Consider the following 8,776-nt stretch of genomic DNA (forward strand, 5'->3'; position numbering starts at 1 on the left):
GCAGCTGAAAAAAACCCCCTCTGGGGTCCTTGGGTCCTTCCTGGGTCTGTTGTCGCACAGGCCGGGAGCTCCCGCGCAGGCCGAGAGCTCGCGCGCACGCCGCTGGGTGATCGCAGACCGCCTTTTTGTTTTTGTAGAAAAGAAAAACCTGGAAAGACTGAAAGAATACATTTTATATCTGGATTTTTACAAATAAAGATGGCTATTATAATGGAAAAAAAAAGATAAAACTAAGACTAGAGCCATCCATACTTGATAATTCAGTTCTTCAAAGCACAAAAACATTTACTTTAGTTTTAACTTAAGGTCAAGGTCTTGAGTTACAACCCACATGCTGGCCGCATCTGCTTCCAGATGGCCTCAGATACAGAGTTCTGGAAGGAACATTACAGCATCCTTTCCTGTGTGGGGTTAATTGAGAAATCCTGGGCCAGTGTCTTCTCTAAGGACCCTGAGATCTTCCTGGAAGAAAATGTGGCCTAAAATTATGCAGGAGAGAGGGCTTGAAGGCAGTTAACCACCTTGAGTGACAACCAGCCCTTGGGAACAGATTGAGTTCATAAGTCATGGGTCTACTGTATTATTCTTTTGTCTGGCCTACCAGAGGTTAACCCAGGAAACCATGGAGTACTTAATAGCATGTTTAATCATATTTTACAGTGATCCTTGGCTCACAGGGAATTGGTAGTATTTTCCTAATTTGAAGGTGCTCTTTTACTTTTTGAGGTCTTATTACTGCTGTAGTTTCTAGTGTAAATCACACAGTTTCTTTTAGTATGAATTTAAGATTTTTGATCTGAGCCTGAGCATCATTTTTTGGCATTTACAAATTGGTCCAGGTTCATTCCTGTGCATTGGAGAATCCTATTTCTAATGTGTCCTCCTCCTATGTTTGTATCACTGGGCTTTCATTCAAAAGGAAATGTCGGTTTATTTTATTCCCATTTCTTGAGGAAAGACAGTGGTGAAGTAAGCCATTAGCACGTTGTACTTTACAATAGTTCTTTGACCTTAGTCTCTGGGGCTGTAAAGTCAATGGGAAGAGGCCTGCTCTATCTGAGTGATGAGGAGGGCCTGTGATGGATTCATGTTACTGTGAATGCTTCACGGAGAAATCCATGTAGTGTCTAACAGAATGCAGTTAGAAGTCCAAGACCAGTGGAGTTGATGTGTGTTATTAGCAGCGTCCTCCATGTGTGCCACATATGTGTCAAGAAAGAAATACAAGCTGTTCTCCGGGCTCTGCTAATGCTTTTATCGTGTTGCCCCGAAGACAGGAATTGGAAGGAAAGCGAGTTGCCCCCACTGTGGTTTGACTTCTCTCCTGAGTCTGGTGATTGAGCCTCTCTGGCGGTAGATCTTCACTGTAGAGCGGTGGGGCGGTCACAGGGTGTGGGGAGGCTTTGGCAGCAGTGGAGCCGACGCTGAAGCTGACATAACCACATCATTGTAATGCATACAATAGTTTTGGGGCCAGCCACGAGAGCAGGATTTCACAAAGCATATTCCACCGACCACCAGTTCAGAGGACGTGAATAGATTGTGTGTGAAAAAGGGCTCCACGGCCAAATGTGTAGAAAACACCAAGTCAAACAAAGTAAAACAGGAATTCTTGCCAGAGGACCTCTTGGGTCTTCAATGCGCAATGCACTGTATACAGAAATGCAGTTTCCCCAGATGTATTTGGCTGGAGATCCTCTCTTAGCAAAGGCCTCCCAAATCTTGGGTTTTGTATAAAATACCTGGGGTAAAGTTACCCTAGAACACTGATCTTCAAATTTTTTTCCCCTCATTTGTCTTCTAAAATAACTTAGAGAAACTCACATATGTTAAGGCTAATATCTGTGTTTTAAAAATGAGTCAAATGGATAAAAGATTCATTTTGGCAGATTTGTATTAGATGTGTGCTTGAAGCCTTCTCGTCAGAACGTGGGAGCTGCAGAATTGTTCTACCGAATTCCTGAACACTGCCTGCCACCTCACCCCATGGGCAAAGCCAGGCTTCCCTGTGCACCATAAGACACTGATTTTTCTGTGGCTCTTCTTTGGGACAAGCATATTTATGAACTGTTCATTTATCTGGTGCCTGTGAGAATTCTACATCGCAGGACACTGTACCTAGGAAGTCTAGAAAGAGTCTGGATGGGTAAGAGGTTGCCTTGGTAAAGATGAAGCTGGTGAGGAAAGGGGGAAATAGAAAAGAAAGATTAGCAGATGCTTTCTTTAGAGCTTCAAAGGGAAACATTTGAAGGCTGAAGATCTGGAAACTGACTCTGAAAATTGTTTGAGTCTGCATATACCTGCTGAAATATCTTCATGTGCCTTCAGCAGTACATGCCGTGACTCAGTACCCAGAGTAAATCTGCTTCTTTTAAAGTTATGTCCCTTAAAGAGCAGTGTTTTCTACCTAGAGTAAGCAGTCCTTCCTAAATACCCAAATAGTCAGTCTATCCAAAAAAGGTATTTATCTCAAGAGGCATTTTTTTTTCTTCTTTCAAAAGGCAATCAAACTGCCAGTGGAATTCTAGAATAGAATTTCTATCCAACAGCAAAAGCTGAGCATACACAGCTGAACCTCCATAAAGCCTCATGTTTTTTCTATACAGTATAAAGATCTTCATATACATTTCTCACCTTGTACCTAATTCCTGTTGGTTACTAGACATGCCTCATTTCCTGTATAAACTTGAGTCACTGAAAAGGCAGTAAATTATTACTCACTTTGTTAAACGTACTTGCCTCTGGGAGAATAAATGCATAAAAGTATATTTATTTCCTATAAGGGCACTTACACTATTTATAATATATCATGCGTTAAGTGTCATACTTTACTTCTTTCTTGGTGTTTTTTACCCTGGCAACTGGCAATTTGTTTTGAAGTCAAAGAATAGTTAAGCTACGAGTAACCTTGGGAATTATCTACATCAGCTCTTTCATATTACATGAAACTGAGATCAAGAGAATTTAACTGAAATGCTCTACTAACAATATTAAACATCCTAGTCAGACCAAAAGTTATATCTTACTGGGGTATTTCTCCCATTAGGTTTTCCATTCCTTTAATCCTTTCTAAAAATATGATATTGGAGAAGATTTTCTTTATGAAATGATAACTGCTTTTGTGCTGCTCACCATCCAGAATTCTTACGATGCTCCAGTGGGATGAAGGTGTGCTGTACGAGTCAGTGTGAAGGTGGAGGAGGAAGAGCTTCATCTCATTGTCCTGGATTATTATAGTATTTCCCAGGACTGAACTCCTCAGGCTGTGTTTGTTATATTAGGTCGTTTAAAGAGTCTCTTGTTTTACATATTTCCTGGTTGTAAGTATTTTTGATTCTTCTACCTTCTCTCTCCTCTCTCTCTCTCTGTCTGCCTCCCTCCCTCTTGAAGGTGGAGGAGGAAGAGCTTCATCTCATTGTCCTGGATTATTATAGTATTTCCCAGGACTGAACTCCTCAGGCTGTGTTTGTTATATTAGGTCGTTTAAAGAGTCTCTTGTTTTACATATTTCCTGGTTGTAAGTATTTTTGATTCTTCTACCTTCTCTCTCCTCTCTCTCTCTCTGTCTGCCTCCCTCCCTCTCTCTCTCCTTCCCTCCCTCCTTCTCTGTACTGTGTGTGTGTATGTGTGTGTGTGTGTGTGTGTCTGTCTGTCTGTCTGTCTGGCTCGCTCTCAGCCTCACTTTTTGTCTGTTTCTCTGTCTTTGTCTCACTTTCTCTCTCTCTCTCTGGCTCCCTTTTTTTCTGTCTCTCTCTGTCATTTTCTCTCTAGCTCTCTCCATCCCTCTCCCTCCCCTCCACCCCTGCTCCCCTGTCTCTCTTTGTCTCAGTCTCTATTTCTCTCTTACTGAGGAGTGAATCTGGGCCCTTGCACTGAGCTGTGTTCCCAGGGAGTGCTGGGATTGTAGGTGTCCACTCTTCTGTATTTGTATGCTGCTTGGTTAATAGAAGATTAGCTGTCTTATTTCTGCTGTATTAGGTGGCACCATATGACATGCCAATATTTAGACTTTTAATCTGAGACTTCTCAGGAGAGCAGGTTTGTATTTTTAGTACACGATAGGCATTTGGTAAGCTGTAGAGATAGAAACAGGTAAATATCTTCAGTAAGTGAAGAAGGGTGTAAATCTCCCCCACGTTTGCTGTAGCTCTGCCGACTTTGCCTGCTGTAGAACACCTGGACCCCAGTGAACCTTTCCCCGTGTTTCTGCTTCTGTAAACCTGTAGGCTGCACAGACACAGAGCTGGGAAAGGGAGAAGGGCTGCTGGGGCAGGAGGGTGAGCACCTTCAGCTTTCCCTTTGGCCCTCGCTCTTTAACTCAGAACTAGTGCTGGGAGCCATGGTCATACCAGCCCCAGCTTCCCAGAGAAACTCAGGAGTCTGCAGAGTGAGAATAATGAATACTCTCATTTATTTGTCCATTTGTGTTCTAAAACTAAGTACTTTTCATCAGAATACATTAAGCAACATTGGCTGACCCCGTAAATATGAGACTTCTGAAATGCTTATATTTGGCAAATGTAAGTTACTTACAAGTTTATAAATATTATAATCATCCTAGAAAATTTTCTTTCTCTTTTTCTTTTTGTGGTGCTTGGAGGAACTTCTCTTTAAAAAGGAAATAGCCTGGAGAATTGAAATCTAAATGGGATTGTAACTCATAATTTTCTCATCATGTTTCATGTGACTGTTAGAATTTAGACAAGTATGCATCTTGTTTAACACAAAGGATATAGACCCACGACCCTTTGGAAACCAAGCAGGGTATGGAAGAATGTGGTGGCAGCAAACAAAAACAAAAGTTTATGTAATTTTTAGATGTATGAATTTATGCAGGAAGATAATAGAATGCTTTTCACAGTTTAATTTGTGGGTTGTTGAAACTCAGAATGTGATTAGTCAACAGAAATAATACAGATTGGTAGTATTCATATTTTCTCAACAAATGCCATCTTATTGTAGAACCTGAGTTTCCACCAGGCAGGAGGAACCGGCCCTGCTTACTGCAGCTGGCAGGTGCCCTGGCTCCAGGATAGGTCTGCAGGTCACCCAGATGTGACGAATCCTTCAGGTCCTGCCTAACAGGTAGTATTAGGACTGGTCTTGCTGATCATTTTCTACACGATCTGAACCCAGCAACTTGGTGAGCTCAGTGGCTGTTTGGCTTCCAGTTTATCTTACTAGGATGCTTGCACGGTCTCCGAGATAGCCGGGGAGCATCCAGCTGTCGGAGATGCAGCCACTGAACCAATTCTTCTGTGTGGCAGCTTCTCCCTCCTTCCTGTCGCACCGCAGAGACAGCCTTGCTTCAGAATGGTGCCTTTTGCACTTCTAAGCTTATGTTTTTAATCACAGCTCTGTGAGTCTCCCAGTGTGACTTTATTGGTACACTGGGCTGAACAAAACTTTTCCAAGGACTCCCATGCTGTCAAAATGTTTAGCATCCCTGGGGTTCCTCTACCACGTGTACCCCAGTCCTGTGACAACCCCAGAATGTCCCCTAGACAAGAATACCCCACACTCTTTTGAGAGTCACAGATTAATACTCTCTGAGTGCTGAGAGGAGAGCAATTTTACTAACCTAGAACATTCCTGTGGGTATTTACATTTTAGAAGAGCAAGTCTTTATATGTAAATAGCCAATAAACATATGAAAAAAGTTCTTAACATCATTACTCATCAGAGAAGGACATGATAAAAATCACAACGAGATTACGTTGCGCTCCACCAGAATGACTAAATATAGTGTAAGGTAGATACAGAGCTGTCAAGGATGTGCAACTACTGGTGCTGGGAATGGAAATTGGCATAACTGCTTTGCAAAACTATTTGGCAGGTTATGAGACCTTTTGTAGTGATTCAGTCTGCCTCTCGATATATTATACACCCAGTAATGAGTACAAATACTTAATCAGAATGCCCAACATGGGAACCCAAGTATCTGTCAATAGTAGAATGAACAGATTAATTTCGGTGTCTTTACACACTGGAATATTGCTCAACAACGAAAAAGGAATGAATTATATAGGGGATTTAGCTCAATGATTCCAGCACCTGCCTTGCAAATGCAAGGATCTGAGCTTGATCCTGGTACCAAAAAGAAAAAGAAGAAAAAGAATGAATTATTTCACACAGCAACATTTATGAATTTCATAGTGATAATAATGAGTAAAAAAAGTCCATCAAAAGAATATACAATACATAGTATTCCCTTTATGTAATAATGTTCAAGAATGGGCAATACAATAGTAGTTCTTTGTGGGTAAAGAGGAAGTCAATAGGGAAAGGGCTTGAAGGAACCTTCTGAGGTGATGGAACTGTTGTTAATTGTGTTCTTGTGGGTGCACAGTTCGTGCACACATAAGCGCACATGTAGATTGTTTATGTGAAACCATCTAGCTGTATACTTAAGATTGATACAGTTTGGTGTATATGTAAAATAGGGACAGCTTGAAAATGTAATGCATCTCTAATGCATAGTATTTTAGAAAGGAAGATGAAAAGCCAGTTGACCAAGGAGTAGAAGGAAAAGGGAGTTTTGCTGGAAGCCATCAGCACATGTTGGCAAGGCAGTTCCGTGCTCCTAGGTCTCTGTGCCACTGGGGCAGTGGAGGTGCCCACGCTGGTGACATAGACTGCTTAGAGTAGTGGTACCTACATGATTCCCTTCCTTGTGGGCTTTTCTGTTCCTTCTTGTCTATGTCCATAGGTTTGCTTGGTCCTTGCTTTTTTAAGCCTTAATTCTTGTTTACCGTTCCTGTGGCATTATGATCAGGGCTGTGAGCGGTACTGAGGGTGGCAGAGGGGAGGCCTTAGAAGAGGGCACAGTGCAGTGGTTACATATGAATCAGGCGTTTATGAGTCGAGGGGAGCCCCCCCACTGTCACCTGGCCCCAGCTTCGAGGCGGGGATGGTGCTGTCATAGAAACCTGTTAGCAAGGGGAATCTGGGTCCTGGGGAGCCATCATGGAATGTGTAATGGCGTAACCTGTAACACAGGAGCAACCCATTCAGGAGCAGAAGGCCGACAGTCATACCCTGGTGGGGAGGGAGGGGAAGTGGAAGAGCAGAGATTCTGCCCAGTCTTTCTGGCCACAGCTGGCTGCTTACCCAAACTGGAGGTTTCTCTTGGGACATTCGATAGGGGCTTCGCTTGTACAATGTAAGCTCCGTCTAGACTTGGTGTTCTTCCTGGTTCTTCCTCGTGGTTTTCTTCAGAATAATGAGTTATGGAGGAATATTTTCAGTTACATGCTGCCCATAAATGTGTATTACAGCACAGCACACAATCTGATAAAGAATGAGATGATCAGGTACTAGACCAGCTGGCTGTGCCAGGTGTAATCTAGCTGTCCCAGTTTCCAGCTGCATCCAAGTTGGAGCCCCATAAAATGTGTGCTTAACTTAGTATTTTAATGCCATAGAAGATGTCATATTTTATCATTGAGATTAGCTTGAAACTGCATGATTTGGATAAAACACGTGCATATAGATAGCTGTGACTTCTGAGAACCCAAAGCAGGTTTAATTAATGTTAGTGCTTGCTTAAATAGTGATTTATTCCTTTTTATGTGAAGATTGTATTGGTAATATTTTGCTATTATTGTGTCCAATTTTAGTTTAGAAAATTGATATTTTAAGATCTTTAATAAAAGTTAATAGAAAAATTGATGGTGGAAGGACATATGTATTACTTGAAATAGAGGTGCTAATGACAGCCAAAGTCTGTTAAATATTAAGCTTTGTGGGCCATACTGGATAAAATATAAATGCCTACTGAGTTTTCATTTTAATTTAGTACATTCTTTTTCAGTTTTCCATTACCTTTGCAAGTGACTGCCTAAACTTTCTTTTTAAAATTACTGCACTTTGCTGTCTCAGATTATTTTGATTTTCCCTGGATCGCCATGTGCAGACAATTTCAGGTCTGCATTTCCAGTTATGATTTCCCACTCCACTTTATTTCAGAGCCTTCTGCTGCTGCTGAATATTTCTGCTTGGATATTCCAGTGTGACCTTAAACTATGAAGCCAAATTTCTCATCTTTTGCCACTCTTTCCTTCTACAAAACTAGCAGTGTGTTTCCCTCTTTTCTCAGATTCAAAGCCTCCCAGACATCTTTGACTGCTTTTTCTTAATTTTCAGTGTGGTGTTGAATAGGAGAGCATGGTGCATTGTCAGTATTTCTGTGGGGGAAAATTAAAAACAAGGGACCGTTCACTCCTTATCTTCCTGACTGTTCTCCTTGTCACCAACCTGGTTTGTCACTAGCCTCCTACTTACATTACTCCTTCAGGAATCAGATTTGTATTCTCTTCTCATCAAGCCCTTTTGCTAGCCCATTGAATTTTCCAAGTCTACTGTTGGTTGCATCCTTCTGCTGTATAGAAACCCTTTGTATAACTCCCTAATTCTTAGTAAAATTGAATCCAGCCTCGCCTGGCTTTTACTAGCTCTGTCTACAACTATTTACCTTCTTGAAACTGTTTTTCCAGTTCGTGGTTTGACTACTATTTCCTGAGACCCTTCTCATGTGAATATTCTCTCTCTCTCTCTCTCTCTCTCTCTCTCTCTTTCTGCTTTACAATATGCTCCCCACCATGATCCTCTACCTGGTCACAAGCTCAAAGGCAACAGAACCACTTCACCATGGACCAAACCTCTGAAACCATGAGCCAAATTAAATCTTTCCTCCTTTTAAGTTGATTTTCTCAGGTATTTTATCACAGCAGTGGAAAGCTTACTAACATAGTAGTGTTCACTTTGTATGTGGGGG

The 8,776-nt window shown here is 41.6% G+C and overlaps 1 protein-coding gene across 4 annotated transcripts in view; it reads left to right on the forward strand.

Moving 5' to 3' along the window:
* The window catches only part of Ltbp1 (latent transforming growth factor beta binding protein 1), a 219,578-nt gene that overhangs the window by 89,181 nt on the left and 121,621 nt on the right, over positions 1-8,776 (forward strand). The window lies entirely within an intron of this gene.

Source organism: Fukomys damarensis, unplaced genomic scaffold (genome assembly GCF_012274545.1).
Source record: "Fukomys damarensis isolate Sample0158 unplaced genomic scaffold, DMR_v1.0_HiC HiC_scaffold_2, whole genome shotgun sequence".
Taxonomy (NCBI): domain Eukaryota; kingdom Metazoa; phylum Chordata; class Mammalia; order Rodentia; family Bathyergidae; genus Fukomys; species Fukomys damarensis.